General features: G+C 33.9%; 1 protein-coding gene across 1 annotated transcript in view; it reads left to right on the top strand.

Moving 5' to 3' along the window:
- Window positions 1-16,749, top strand: part of LOC138695221 (uncharacterized) — a 474,964-nt gene that overhangs the window by 48,493 nt on the left and 409,722 nt on the right. The gene's annotated exons all lie outside the window — the stretch shown is intronic.

Here is a 16,749-nt window from a genome sequence, read left to right as displayed (position 1 = left end):
TGTCTTTGTCTATCTATCTATCTGTCTGTCTATCTATCTATCTATCTATCTATCTATCTATCTATCTATCTATCTATCTATCTATCTATCTATCTATCTATCTATCTATCTATCTATCTACCTATCCATCTATCCATCTATCTACCTATCTATCTATCTATCTATCTATCTATCTATCTATCTATCTATCTATCTATCTATCTATCTATCTATCTATCTATCTGTCTGTCTGTCTTTGTCTATCTATCTATCTATCTATCTATCTATCTGTCTGTCTGTCTGTCTGTCTTTGTCTATCTATATATCTATCTATCTACCTACCTACCTATCTATCTATCTGTCTGTCTGTCTATCTATCTATCTGTCTGTCTGTCTGTCTATCTATCTATCTATCTACCTATCTATCTATCTATCTATCTATCTGTCTGTCTGTCTATCTATCTGTCTGTCTGTCTGTCTGTCTGTCTGTCTGTCTGTCTATCTATCTATCTATCTATCTATCTATCTATCTATCTATCTATCTATCTATCTATCTATCTGTCTGTCTGTCTGTCTTTGTCTATCTGTCTATCTATGTATCTATCTATCTATCTGTCTGTCTGTCTGTCTGTCTGTCTGTCTATCTATCTATCTATCTATCTATCTATCTATCTATCTATCTATCTATCTATCTATCTATCTGTCTCTGTTCCTCTCTCAAAGTAAGAGACCAAAATAATAATAATAATAATAATAATAATAATAATAATAATAACAACACTGTTTTGAAAAAAATTAAAAAATGAATTAAAATGTTAACCCCAAACCCAAAGCCGTTTCCCTTTAAAATTTTTGTCCTTATTTGTAGCAAACTAAATGACGTGGAACATTATTTTAAACTGAAATCCGTACTGTTTTTCAGTATTATATGAGTCAATTTACGTAATAAAATTTGGGTCAGTTTAGCTTTTCTTCCTTAATTTTTAGAAAGCTAGAAGACTTCGAGTGTTATTTCAAATTTAATCACACCAAATTGGTCGTAAAATATTTATAACAACTTGTATAGTATCTTATAATATATAAATTTTAAAAATTAGCTCCTTCGTCCTTTGTTTTAGCAGTGTAGCCAACTTAAAGACGTTATTCCCTTACACGATAAGTGTTTGCTCCATTTCTGAATGTTACATGCATTATCCTAAGTGGGAGCCAAACTTGGGACCGCACCGTATTAATTTCAAGTATGGCGATACATGCGCATTCAGTATTTATGACATTAAGAGTTTGAAGAGGACCTCATTAGAGGCGTGCCTGTACGTGCCGCAAGATTGCATACTTAACCCTGCAACACGAATTAATCGCATGTAAGACATGAGTCGGGAAATACATAATTGAAGACAGCTGTACCCAGGCAACCCGCATTACGAACGGCTTTTATGGCCTCCCAGCCGCTGTTTTAAGCCAGCCTTCTTTTCGTACTCTTTTGTTTTTCTCATTCAACTTCTTTTCTTGCCAACTTTGCCGTATATAATAAAGTTGTATAGAATCATGCTATCTAGGGCAGTATTGTGGCTCATTATTATTATTATTATTATTATTATTATTACTTACTTACTTACTTACTTACTTATTTACTGGCTTTTAAGGAACCCGGAGGTTCATTGCCGCCCTTACATAAGCCCGCCATTGGTCCCTGTCCTGTACAAGATTAATCCAGTCTCTATCATCATATCCCACCTCCCTCAAATCCATTTTAATATTATCCTCCCATCTACGTCTCGGCCTCCCTAAAGGTCTTTTTCCCTCCGGCCTCCTAACTAACACTCTATATGCTTTTCTGGATTCGCTCATACGTGCTACATGCCCTGTCCATCTGAAACGTCTGGATTTAATGTTCCTAATTATGTCAGGTGAAGAATACAATGCGTGCAGTTCTGCGTTGTGTAACTTTCTCCATTCTCCTGTAACTTCATCCCTCTTAACCCCAAATATTTTCCTAAGCACCTTATCCTCAAACACCCTTAACCTGTGTTCCTCTTTCAAAATGAGAGTCCAAGTTTCACAACCATAAAGAACAACCGGTAATATAACTGTTTTGTAAATTCTAACATTATTATTATTATTATTATTATTATTATTATTATTATTATTATTATTATTATTCATTCATTCATTCATTCATTCATTCAGTCATAATGTTCTACCCAAGGGCAGGTCTTTCACAGCAAACCCAGCTTTCTCCAGTCTTTCCTATTTTCTGCCTTCCTCTTTGTCTCCTCATATGATCCATATATCTTAATGTCGTCTATCATCTGATATCTTCTACCCCAAGCTCTTCTCCCTTGACCATTCCTTCCTGTGCATCCTTCAGTAGATAGTTTCTTCTCAACCAATGACCCAGCCAATTCCTTTTTCTCTTTCTGATCAGTTTCAGCATCATTCTTTCTTCACCCACTCTTTCCAACACAGCTTCATTTCTTATTCTCTCTGTTCACATCACATGTTTCATTCTTCTCCATAATCATATTTCAAATGCTATTATTATTATTATTATTATTATTATTATTATTATTATTATTATTATTATTATAAAAATTGGAAAATTCTCCTTTGAATAGGTGGAAAAATTCAAATACCTGGGAGCAACAGTAACAAATATAAATGATACTCGGGAGGAAATTAAACACAGAATAAATATGGGAAATGCCTGTTATTATTCGGTTGAGAAGCTTTTATCATCTAGTCTGCTGTCAAGAAATCTTAAAGTTAGAATTTATAAAACAATTATATTACCGATTGTTCTTTATGGTTTTGAAACTTCGACGCTCACTTTGAGAGAGGAACATAGGTTAAGGGTGTTTGAGAATAAAGTGCTTAACAAAATATTTGGGGCTAAGAGGGATGTAGTTACAGGAGAATGGAGAAAGTTACACAACACAGAACTGCACGCATTGTATTCTTCACCTGACATAATTAGGAACATTAAATCCAGACGTTTGAGATGGGCAGGGCATGTAGCACGTATGGGCGAATCCAGAAATGCATATAGAGTGTTAGTTGGGAGGCCGGAGGGAAAAAGACCTTTGGGGAGGCCGAGACGTAGATGGGAAGATAATATTAAAATGGATTTGAGGAAGGTGGGATATGATGGTAGAGACTGGATTGATCTTCGTCAGGATAGGGACCAATGGCGGGCTTATGTGAGGACGGCAATGAACCTGCGGGTTCCTTAACAGCCAGTAAATAAGTTATTTTTATTATTATTATTATTATTATTATTATTATTATTATTATTATTATTATTATTATTATTATTATTATTATTAATTGGATGACATTGCGAATTTACCCTCTTTGGTGATATCTAATATTAATTGGCAACACTGAAGAATAAAATTAGCCTTTTAGGAACTCTCTTACGTGATCCTCACTATACATGTGTATATAAAATAGAGATGCTCTTCTCGTGGAATTAATGAAAAATAACACTGTTTGTTTTCCCTAAACCCTCTCTAGAAAGCTTGTGAGTTCCTCGCCTTAAGTTCAACTTTATCTGTTGTTTGTTTCTTTAGCTTAGACTTCAATTTACGAAATTTCTTTTCCCCTTTTCTTTCGTTTTTATCACTCCCATGCTCCCCCTCTTTTTCTCTCTCTGTCCCTCCTCTTTTATTCAGATTCCTCTTCCCTCTCTCTTTACTTATGTATCTGGCCGCTATCCGTTCGTCCCTTCGCAGTATTTAATTCATGACGCTCTCCACGTGTTCCTGATCGCGCATGCGCATCGACATCGCCAGCTTTACCCTTTAATGCCGCCACGAGCCGAATAAGTCCGTAACTAAGTGGCAGGCTGTTCGATTCCCGGCGCTGGCTTGTGCAAGTGGGGAAAGTCCGAGGGTGCGAGTTACCCCAGAGACTCAGTTTTATAAATGTTTGCCATCCCCCTCCATTTCAGAGCAGTGTTCAAAATAAATGGTAACAACTGATGCTATGGGATGCTTTTATCCTTCTTAAGTTATTTTGATAGCCCGTATATTCAGTTTCACGTTGTAAGTATCGTTGTCATAATATGAAGTTCGTTGTTGTCATGGAAACGAATAACACTAAATGCACATATCAGTGATTGTAATGCCTACTCTATCTTTGTAAGAGGTAATAGTCCTTCACGATCACCTAGCGGTATGTGTCTCTCTTAAGTATTCCTATTTATCTATTGCTTTTTCTACCTCTTAATTAGCTGTCTACTTTATAAAGTGTGCTCATTAAATGTGGAATATTACTCATAACTTCTTACATTTTAACTCTACAAAAAAAAAAGATTTTTTTACAGAAGCTGTTGAAAATAAACCGTACAATATTTATTTATTTATTTATTTATTTATTTATTTACTTATTTATTTATTTGGTTGTTTGTTTGTTTGTTCGCCTCTCTGTCTATTTACTTATTTATTTATTTATTTATTTATTTATTTATTTATTTATTTATTTGTTTGTTCGCCTCTCTGTCTATTAATTTATTAATTAATTTATTTATTTATTTGTTTGTTTGTTCGCCTCTCTGTCTATTTATTTATTTATTTATTTATTTGTTCGCCTCTCTGTCTATTTATTTATTTATTTATTTATTTATTTGTTCGCCTCTCTGTCTATCTATTTATTTATTTATTTGTTTGTTTGTTTGTTTGTTTGTTTGTTTGTTTGCCTCTCTGTCTATTTATTTATTTATTTATTTATTTATTTATTTATTTGTTCGCCTCTCTGTCTATTTATTTATTTATTTATTTATTTGTTTGTTTGTTCGCCTCTCTGTCTATTTATTTATTTATTTATTTATTTATTTATTTATTTATTTATTTGTTCGCCTCTCTGTCTATTTATTTATTTATTTATTTATTTATTTGTTCGCCTCTCTGTCTATTTATTTATTTATTTGTTTGTTTGTTTGTTTGTTTGTTTGCCTCTCTGTCTATTTATTTATTTATTTATTTATTTATTTGTTCGCCTCTCTATCTATTTATTTATTTATTTATTTATTCGTTTGTTCGCCTCTATGTCTATTTATTTATTTATTTATTTATTTATTTATTTATTTATTTATTTGCTTGTTCGCCTCTCTGTCTATTTATTTATTTATTTATTTATTTGTTCTCCTCTCTGTCTATTTATTTATTTATTTATTTGTTTCTTCGCCTCTCTGTCTATTTATTTATTTATTTATTTATTTATTTGTTCGCCTCTCTGTCTATTTATTTATTTATTTGTTCGCCTCTCTATTTATTTATTTATTCATTTATTTATTTATTTATTTATTTATTTATTTATTTATTTGTTCGCCTCTCTGTCTATTTATTTATTTATTTGTTTGTTCGCCTCTCTGTCTATTTGTTTATTTATTTATTTATTTATTTATTTGTTTGTTCGCCTCTCTATTTATGTATTTATTTATTTATTTGTTTGTTCGCCTCTCTGTCTATTTATTTATTTATTTGTTCGCCTCTCTGTCTATTTATTTATTTATTTATTTATTTATTTATTTGTTCGCCTCTCTGTCTATTTATTTATTTATTTTTTTATTTATTTATTTATTTATTTATTTATTTGCCTTTCTGTCTGTCTGTTCGCATAATTTTTTTTTTCCTACCAACGTGTCATTTTTGTTATACAGTCTGATCCGTTTGGGTATGGATAATATTAATTTATTATTATAAAGGGGTTCACTCAGCCTCCTATAAAATTGAGTACTGGGTCTTTCCCGGGGGTAAAAGGCGGTCAGAGCGTGGTGCCGACCACACCACCTCATTCTAGTGCCGAGGTCATGGAAAGCATGGGGCTCTACCTCCATGCCCCCCAAGTGCCTTCATGTCATGTTACGGGGATACCTTTACCTTTTTACCTTTATAAAGCTATTATGATAGTAGGAAAATTTCTTGCTGGTTATATTATGATAAAAAGATGGGAGTTTCCATACATGACAATCAACAATGCATAATCTGAAAGAACAAATGAAAATCGTAGATGATTGAAATGGCTAGTACAAATCAACAGAGGGCACAATGAGTTCTTTGGTATGCTAAATTTGACAGTGTTAAAAGAATTCAAAGGGAATTTCGACGTGAGTATGGTGTGCGTAATGTACCTAAATACAATTCTCTATTGTTGTATTGAACATTTGTAGAAACAGGTTCTGTGTTAAAAAATGCACAAGGTCTCAGGCTAAACCCAGTACGAGAAGCAGCTATCTCTTGGCTTGGCCCCCAAACTCCTCAGATTTATTTATTTTATTTTATTTTAAATCCACCACCAACAGAAGCAGGCTTCCAATTACAGGTGGCTTAACAGATACATACACAAAATACATAATAAAAGAAAAAAACAACAAAACAAAGAACACAAACGAAAGAAAGAAAATACATAATGGTAATAGATGCTAGAATATAATATTACAGTTAATATAGTGCCAAATGTCAATATAATGATGCAAAATTATTTAAAAAACTAAAGTAAAAACATTATAATACACTTCTTCATAATTTAAATATCTAAGGAAATACAATGGTTTTTAATATTGTATGAAATTCTTCAATTGTTAAACTGAAATCCAATTGAGAATCATAGTTTAAAGACAGAGAGTTGTAAGGATTACACATAACAAACAATGGAGAGTTCTTGAAGAAAACAACTCTAGGAATAGGACTGACTTCTTCGTGTGGGGTTTTGTTAAAGACATTGTCTATTCACAGAAACCCAGGAACATTGATGATCTGAGAGTAAAAATTACTCAGGCTTTTCAACAAATCACCCCTCTTCTGTTACAACGGACATGGGCTGAACTGCATCACCGTTATGAGTTGTGCAGGGTGCGCAATGGGGGTCATGTTGAGCTCTGAGGAATCTCCCATCTTTCAACAAATAAAGTTCAGTAGTAAATGTTTTACGGTGTTTTTATTTTATCCATACCAAATCGGATCACCCTGTATATTACTATTTCTAATTAATTTCGTTTTGATGCATGTATTCTGACTGATAGTTTAGAAAAGTGACAGTTGCCATGGATACGAGCGAAATGCTCTTAGATGTGCATAACATCTGACTGCAAGATCCATTTCGCGTTGCTGTGCTAAATTAAAAGAAAAGCATGTAACGCCCCTCCTAGCAACGTAATGAACTACGTAATATGCTAAAATATGAAATGGTGGTCATGTTACTAGTCTGTCTGCAGTGGCGTACTCCATTTGCGTACATATTTACCTGCAAAAAAAAAAAAAAAAAAAAAAGAGCGTAGCCCATTAGCTTTCACTTGCCACAGCCATTAGCACGTGACCTTCTTCATATTCAACAAGCGAAAACGGCCCAAGACGAAATTCTCCCGCGGGTGCCTCGGAACTTTATACTTAGCGTGGTTGTTGCTTGTTTCTATTTCCTCATGAAATGACTCGCTCATACCGAATTTGTACTCTTAGCCTCACAAACTGGCGAACTTAATTCAATTCTCTTATAAAAATAGGCCTAGTTTTTATACATCTTAGTGTTTTATGAATTGTACAGGGACATCATTTTATTTTTATTGACATTTCTAATATTAACCTGGCTATACCTTTGGATTAACGGCTGGAGTTAGATGATACTGGCGTAAAATACAAATCACTTTACTAGATATAGGAGGGAAGAAAAGTAGTTCATCCATTTATGTAAACTAGGAAATATCGCAATTTTGAGTTTGATGCCATCTGTACGCCACTGGCAGCACTACACCACGCCGACACAGTTTTAGACAAATACTATTGATATGATATTAATTAATATTGACATGAATAATTGAAATTAACGTGAAATTAAGTTGGGCTACGAGGTTGTGGGTTCGATCCCGGGCCATGTGCATGGCATTTAAGTGTGTTTAAATGCTAAAGCCTCATGTCAGTAGATTTACTGGCATGTAAAAGAACTCCTGTGGGACAAAATTCCGACGACGCTGATATAACCTCTGCAGTTGCGAGCGTCGTTAAATAAACCATAATTTGAATTTTGAACTTTGGCTGTCGGACCCGGGACTGCAGTTATCGTAACCTAGAACTCTGCCAACTGCTCTACCAAAGAGCCTTAAACAACACTTACATGGACTTTGTACAGCATGTGACAGGCTGGATGTGAAAGCTGGACTCCGTTGTCTCGAATTGAAAACACACAATGCATGGCACAGACACACGAAATTACATCACGTGACTTGTGACGCAGTTGCAGTTAATTCTCTTTCATTATTAAAACCGAATTTCAATTTATTTGCTCTTTGGGGTTATAATGACATTGACATAATTGACGCTTTTTTAAAAATCCTAATGAATTTCAAACGTAGCGTTTTCATTATTGTAGAAAATTGTTTTCATATATCGCCCTAACATATGATTACTACCTATTTAATAAAAGTCATAATGAATTTTATATTTTATAATAATGTAATAAGTATCTTCATAGTATAATAAATATGTGAGTATTGCCAACCAATCGAATTTATAATTACCTCTTGTTACAGTACGTGCCTTGTATGAAGTCGGTTTTAATTTTAACTAGTAATTAGTAAAAATTGAAATATAATTAACGTGTTATGGTCCAAATTAATGTTTTGTGATCTATTCTAAATAAAGGGTTCGACATTCACCGATCTGTAGTACAGAAATACAGGAAAGTAATGAATATTTTTAACGTTCGCCGGCCTGGATATGAAAATGGTAAAAATAAGCCTTCGTATTGGTTATTAAAATTACAATTATTGACTCTATTCAAACAAAACTACATAAAATGCTAAACACCTGTAAAGACCATGAAAGCAATATACCGCCAAATGCGTTGAATTGTCACCCAAATTGAGATAAAAATTAAAAACAAGCAAGCGAGGCGAAGTATCATTCTTTCTTCACCAACTCTTTCCAACACAGTTTCATTTCTTAATCAGTCTGCCCATTTCACATGCTCCATTATTCTCCATATCCACATTTAAAATGCTTCTAGTCGTTTGTCTTCACTTCGTCGTTAGATCCATGTTTCTCCTCCATACAGTGCCACACTCCACACAAAGCACTCCACTAGTCTCTTCCTTAGGAGAATAGTAGGGCCGTTCCAGAATCAGTCTTCTGGATATGATGAGAACATTGGGCTTATTTCCATGAAAATCTCTGGATGTTTCTTGCTGTATCAGAATGTCTTTCCTTCTTATTTCATATTACTTGTAACTTACTTACTTACTTACTTACTTTTAAGAAACCCGGAGGTTCATTGCCGCCCACACATAAGTCCGCCATTGGTCCCTATCCTGAGCAAGATTCATCCAGTCTCTATCATCATATCCCACCTCCCTCAAATCCATTTTAATATTATCTTCCCAACTACGTCTCGACCTCCCCAAAGGTCTTTTTCCCTCCGGCCTCCCAACTAACACTCTATATGCATTTCTGGATTCGCCCATACGTGCTACATGTCCTGCCCATCTCAAACGTCTGGATTTAATGTTCCTAATTATGTCAGGTGAAGGATACAATGCGTGCAGTTCTGCGTTGTGTAACTTTCTCCATTCTCCTGTAACTTCATCCCTCTTAGTCCCAAATATTTTCCTAAGAACCTTATTCTCAAACACCCTTAACCTATGTGAGAGTCCAAGCTTCACAACCATAAAGAACAACCCGTAATATAACTGTTTTATAAATTCTAACTTTCAGATTTTTTGACAGCAGACTGGATGATAAAAGCTTCTCAACTGAATAATAACAGGCGTTTCCCATATTTATTCTGTATTTAATTTCTTCCCGACTATAATTTATATTTGTTACTGTTGCTCCCAGATATTTGAATTTTTTCACCTCTACAAAGGATAAATTTCCAATTTTTAAATTTCCATTTCGTACAATATTCTCGTCACGAGACATAATCATATACTTTGTCTTTTCGGGATTTACTTCCAAACCTATCTCTTTACTTTCTTCAAGTAAAATTTCCGTGTTTTCCTTAATCGTTTGTGGATTTTCTCCTAACATATTCACGTCATCCGCATAGACAAGAAGCTAATGTAACCCGTTCAATTCCAAACCCTCTCTGTTATCCTGGACTTTCCTAATGGCATACTCTAGAGCAAAGTTAAAAAGTAAAGGTGATAGTGCATCTGACAGAAACTGTCCTATGCGGACTGCTGTACGTCTCAGTGAGAGACATTTAATTAATCGAACTAGTTTCTTGGGAATACCAAATTCAATAAGAATATCATATAAAACTTCTCTCTTAATCGAGTCATATGCCTTTTTTAAATATATGAATAACTGATACGCTGTACCCTTATACTCCCATTTTTTCCACCAATATCTGTCGAATACAAAATATCTGGTCAATAGTTGATCTATTACGCCTAAAACCACACTGATGTTCCCCAATAATTTCATCTACATATGGAGTTAATCTTCTCAAAAGGATATTGGACAAAATTTTGTACGACGTCAACAAAAGTGATATTCACGAAAGTTACTACAGTTAGTCTTGTCCCCCTACTTAAAGATAGGTACGATTATGGACTCCTTCCATTGTTCTGGTACAATTTCTTTTTCCCAAATAGCAAGTACAAGCTTATAAAGATATTACTTGTACCAGGTTAAAAAAATGGTATTTAATTAATTACGTGTGAGCTGTAGTGTCTACCTTGCACGAACATCGAACTCACAACAATTTAGATGCATGTACTGGTTAGCTCTCCGGTATCATCGTAATATAATGCATCCACAAGCAAAAGGCATTACGCCATAACGTCAAGACATTTGAATTAATACGCATAAAGCCAGTACATTAACAGTGATAAAATTGTTTAATGTACTGTAATAAACCTTCATAGTTCCATGTATGTACCTGGCTACATCAATTTGTGCCGTATACAAGTTATAAGACGCCGTGTTGCCATGACGATGAGAAGAATATGTTCGTGACTTACTTCATTATCATTTATTTATCATTATTTTCATCTTTATTCGGCTTATCATTACGAACTTACCCCATTACTGTAATCATCTTATGTGTCTTATCTACTATCAGCATTACAATTTTATTATCATTGTCCCTATACTTATCAGTTATCATCACATTCATTATCAAAGTGTCATGATTTTCATATATTTGTCAAAGAAAATATTGTTTTCCTTCAGCCTGGGATATAGGAAACATTATTATTAATTATGACTATTACACTTTTACTACGTCATACTAATTTTGACCAATAAAACTGTACGGAATTACGTCTTTCAACAAATCATGACTGCATATCCTACAATTTGTATCACCTCCATAGCATTTGTTTTTATCACCTCCCTAACATTTGTTTGTTTTCATCCCTTCTCTAGCATTTGTTTCTTTGTTTGCCAACATTGTGCTTTGAATAATTGTATACTTTAAAATGATTCATGTTTATTTCGTCATCCTTAATTAAAACTTTTCCATCATTTATCTTGTTTATATTATTTAGGTTATGTTATAGCTTCTGCCGTATGAGATTGTTTAATATTGATAAGTGAAGTGGAATGCAACTGTTTTAATAAAAATGAAACTGAATCAACAAAGCCTTCTTGACTAGTAATCGTCCATAGAGTTCAGTGAAGATTATATAGTTGGTACAACTGGTAACAACAGAACACTGATCATAACATTTTCATATATTTCTTTTCAACTCCTTTCCTTCCCTTTATCTATTCGTTTTCAACTCCCTGCTCTATCTACATCTATTTCTTTTCAACTCCCTGCCCTACTTACATTTATTTCTTTTTCAACTCCCTGCCATATCTAGATCTCTTCTTTTTTCAACTCCCTGTTCTATCTACATCTATTTCTTTTCAACTCCCTGCTCTATCTACATCTATTTATTTTCAACTCCCTGCTCTATCTACATCTATTTCTTTTCAACTATCTGCTCTATCTACATCTACGAGTATTTCTTTTCAACTCCCTGCCCTACTTACATTTATTTCTTTTCAACTCCCTGCCATATCTAGACCTCTTCTTTTTTCAACTCCCTGCTCTATCTACATCTATTTATTTTCAACTCCCTGCTCTATCTACATCTATTTCTTTTCAACTCCCTGCCCTACTCACATTTATTTCTTTTCAACTCCCTGCCATATCTAGATCTCTTCTTTTTTCAACTCCCTGTTCTATCTACATCTATTTCTTTTCAACTCCCTGCTCTATCTACATCTATTTATTTTCAACTCCCTGCTCTATCTACATCTATTTCTTTTCAACTATCTGCTCTATCTACATCTACGAGTATTTCTTTTCAACTCCCTGCCCTACTTACATTTATTTCTTTTCAACTCCCTGCCATATCTAGACCTCTTCTTTTTTCAACTCCCTGCTCTATCTACATCTATTTATTTTCAACTCCCTGCTCTATCTACATCTATTTCTTTTCAACTCCCTGCCCTACTCACATTTATTTCTTTTCAACTCCCTGCCATATCTAGATCTCTTCTTTTTTCAACTCCCTGTTCTATCTACATCTATTTCTTTTCAACTCCCTGCTCTATCTACATCTATTTCTTTTCAACTCCCTGCTCTATCTACATCTATTTATTTTCAACTCCCTGCCCTATCTACATCTATTTCTTTTCAACTCCCTGCCATATCTAGATCTCTCCTTTTTTCAACTCCCTGCTCTATCTACATTTATTTCTTTTCAACTCCCTGTCCTTTCTACATATATTTATATATTTCTTTTCAACTCCCTGCCCTATCTACATCTATTTCTTTTCAACTCCTACGTCTATTTCTTTTCAACTCTCTGCCCTATTTACATCTATTTCTTTTCAACTCCCTGCTCTATCTACGTCTATTTCTTTCCAACTCCCTGCTCTATCTACATCTATTTCTTTTCAACTCCCTGTCCTATCTACATGTATATTTCTTTTCAAATCCCTGCTCTATTTACATCTATTTCTTTTCAACTCCGTGCTCTATCTACATCTATTTCTTTTCAACTCCCTGCTCTATCTACATCTATTTCTTTTCAACTCCCTGCTCTATCTGAATCTATTTCTTTTCAACTTCCTGCTCTATCTATATATATTTCTTTTCAACTCCCTGCCCTATCTACATCTATTTCTTTTCAACTCCCTGCTCTATCTACATCTATTTCTTTTCAACTCCCTGCTCTATCTACATATATTTCTTTTCAACTCCCTCTCATATCTACATACATTTCTTTTCAACTTCTTTCTCTATCTTTAGTTATTAATTCTCCTCGTCTATATCTTCACATTCTTTCACTGTCTTTATTTTTCTATTCTTAATATATATTTCTATTTCATTTCTTTATTTTTTTTCTTTTTCTTTTCCTCGTCATTTCGCAATCACTGTTCTTTCTTCGTCATCATTACCCATTTTCTTATTTATCAATATTTGTATTCTAAACGTCTTTCTGTTCTTTCTCTCTCGTCCATATCTTCAAATCCTTTTTTTTTTTTTCATCATATTTATAATTTTCTTCGTCTTCCTGATCTTCCCCTGTAATTCTCTTTCCCCTCTTCTACCTAATTTTCTTCCCTTCTCTGTCTCTACATTTCTATCTCCGTCTCCTCGTCTTCTGCTTTTCCTTTCCTTTTCCTTCTTTTGCCCTCCTTTCGAACTGTCTCCTCTTCTCTTTTCGAACTGCAGGTAGATCATTTCAACCACGCCAAACACTCCTCACTATCTCGATTGGATCCGTGCTCGGTTCCACTTACCCCACGCTTGCAGCCTATATATATTGTAAGATCTGCAAAATACGTAGTAATAGTCTTAAAATCGTGACGTCAGACGTAACTAAGCATCCTGTTTGTTCCCGATCATCCCCTTGAACAAAGAACGTCTCCTCGCTGGTCGTTCCTTGTAATAACCTAAGGTGACTTGATACTTAGCTCCAGACGCACTCCATTATTCAATTGTTTTGTAGCCTCGAAGCAAGGTAGGGGATTATTAACGATGGACTAATTAGCTACTCTCTGTTGTGTCTACGTCACGTTTAATAATTAACCGCGAAGCCGACAAACACGAACAAACAAGATATCGATTCGCAAGCAGCCCGCCTCACGGCCCGATCGTTACGAATGTGCGCATTAAAAGACAACGTGTGAACAGGGCCTCGTCGTCATTTGAAAACTCGCACAAAGGGAAAAGATTTACAATTATAAAGAGCGTGCATTACAGGCTCTAAATAGTTAAACCATGCTGCTGCTTAAAATTAAAGCCACAAACAAAATTATGCCGTCGAATTTAGAGTTACTTAAAACAAACAGTATTTTTGAATGTAACTTATTATATTTGAAGTTCTTATTTTTATCTAACATAGCAATAATCAGCTGTGACACATTTTATAATTATATGTTTACGAGTTTTGTAACAATTCAGCTTCTTCATGACATTCCTAGCTCTGTTCCGAATACACCGCGGATTAAAAGCGTAATGTGCTCATTGGTTCAATTAATCATTGCAAGCTAGTAGGCTGTTCGGCGTACTGAGTTCGAGTCTTCCATAAGTATTTATTTATCTATTTATTTATTTACTTGCTTATTTTGTTGTGTATTTATTTACTTACTAATTTATTTATGTATTTATTTATTTACTCATTTATTTATGTATTTAATTATTGCTTATTTATTTATGTCTTTGTTTGTTTATTTTCTTGTTCCTTTACTCATTTATTCATTTAGTGTTCTGCCCTACGCCAGGTCTTTCACTGCAAACCCAGCTTTCTCTAATGTTTCCTATTTTCTACCTTCCTTTTCGTTCTTTATTTATATATTTACTTATTTATTTGTTTATTTATTTTGTTATTTCTATATTTATTTATTTACTTGTTTACTTATTGTACACTTATTTATTTATTCACTTATTAATTAATTAATTTATTTATTTATTTATTTATTTATTTATCTATTTATGTATTTATATCTACTGGCAGAATTAAGGCTGAAGTTATTGAAGAATGGAGAAAGTTACACAACACAGAACTGCACGCATTGTATTCTTCACCTGACATAATTAGGAATATTAAATCCAGAGGTTTGAGATGGGCAGGGCATGTAGCACCTATGAGCGAATCCAGAAATGCATATAGAGTGTTAGTTGGGAGGCCGGAGGGGACAATACCTTTGGGGAGGCCGAGACGTAGATGGAAGAATAATATTAAAATGGATTTGAGGGAGGTGGGCTATGATGGTAGAGACTGGATTAATCTTGCACAGGATAGAGACCAATGGCGGGCTTATGTGAGGGCGGCAATGAACCTCCGGGTTCCTTAAAAGCCATAAGTAAGTAAGTATGACTTTTGTATATGTGTAGAAGTATGACACCTAAGAACGAAAATTGGGGAAAGCGACCTTTGACCCACCTTGTATTCCTTCATTCCTTTTATCCTTGAATTTCTTACAAATCACCAGTTTGTATGTTTGATAAACGTGTTTGACTTTAGAATTGTGAGTTTATATCTGAACAAAACAGCATGACTTCTCCTTTGAAAACGCCCAAACACGGCGTTATTCTCCCAAGATACTTTGTAGGTTATGTGGAAAACATAAAGCGACAGCGATAGACATGTTTATACTCATATCTCCTTAATCTAACTTCAGACACTCCAAGTACCCTAACTCAAAATTTTCTGGAGAGCATCCCCTATTTCCTGTTTAACTTTGGACGATTTTACTGGATTATCCTGTATATGTTTCTCAAAATTATTTAAGATGTGCCTACTTTTCTTTCTTTCAGTCGATAATCCGATACGCCCTAATTTTCTGGGGAAATGGAACCAAAATTGGAAGCGTCTTCATTTTACAAAAGAAAGCCATTAGAATCTTATGTAAAGCAAACTATCTGGAACATTGTCGGCCGTTTTTCAGACAATCACGGACTTTAACAACCATAAATTTGTATATATATGATCTAGTACTTTACACTCGACAAAATATCGACGATTACTCATTAGTGGCCAATATACAGGATCATGAAATTAGAAATAGTGAACAAATTAATATTCCATATTGTAGATTACACAAGAGCAACACAAACTTTTTAATTATGGGGATGAAATTATATAATAAGCTCCCCAGTCAATATTATAAATTACCAATCAATAGCTTCAAAACCAGATTTTACAATTGGTTATTAAATAATCCTTTTTATTCTGTTGCTGAGTTTTTCAACACAAATTTGTATGAAATTGTATTTTAATAAATAAGTTTAATTGTAATTTAATTAGTTTTCTTTAATTTAAAAGTTTCAAATTATTTCATGTTTTCATTGTATTATTTAAATTTTACTGTTCCTTTTATTAGTGTTTTTAAAAATGTATTTATATGTTTTTCAATGTATTCTGACGAAGCCTAAAACTGTATGTCTAATGGCCAAATAAATTGAATTGAATTCAATATAATAACATTAAATGTATTAGATTTGCTACAGATGATAACGTGTCCAAGTTCTTGGGGCAGATCTTAATGCCATCCATCTCTAATTAACTGAAACTCTTGCAGAACAATGGCACAAGCTTATTATGAAGTTCTCAACTCTGTTTAATTACCCCCGAGTTCGATTTTATAAAACTGAATCTTTTGTTACTAGTTTGACCAATGCAGACTGTTCCTCACGAGGAATATCGTATTTCCTCGAGACAGATGAGAAGCGAAATATAAAAAGAGAAGATGGCGACGCTGCGCGTGCTGAGATGGCTAACGACGGCATCAAACTTTAAGAACCGGAAACTTTTTGTGCGACTTCTGGCTCGAC

The sequence above is a fragment of the Periplaneta americana genome, chromosome 2, assembly GCF_040183065.1.
Source record: "Periplaneta americana isolate PAMFEO1 chromosome 2, P.americana_PAMFEO1_priV1, whole genome shotgun sequence".
NCBI classification, from domain to species: Eukaryota; Metazoa; Arthropoda; class Insecta; order Blattodea; family Blattidae; genus Periplaneta; species Periplaneta americana.
Note: the sequence above shows the minus strand (reverse complement) of the source record. Positions and strands in the feature narration are given on the sequence as shown.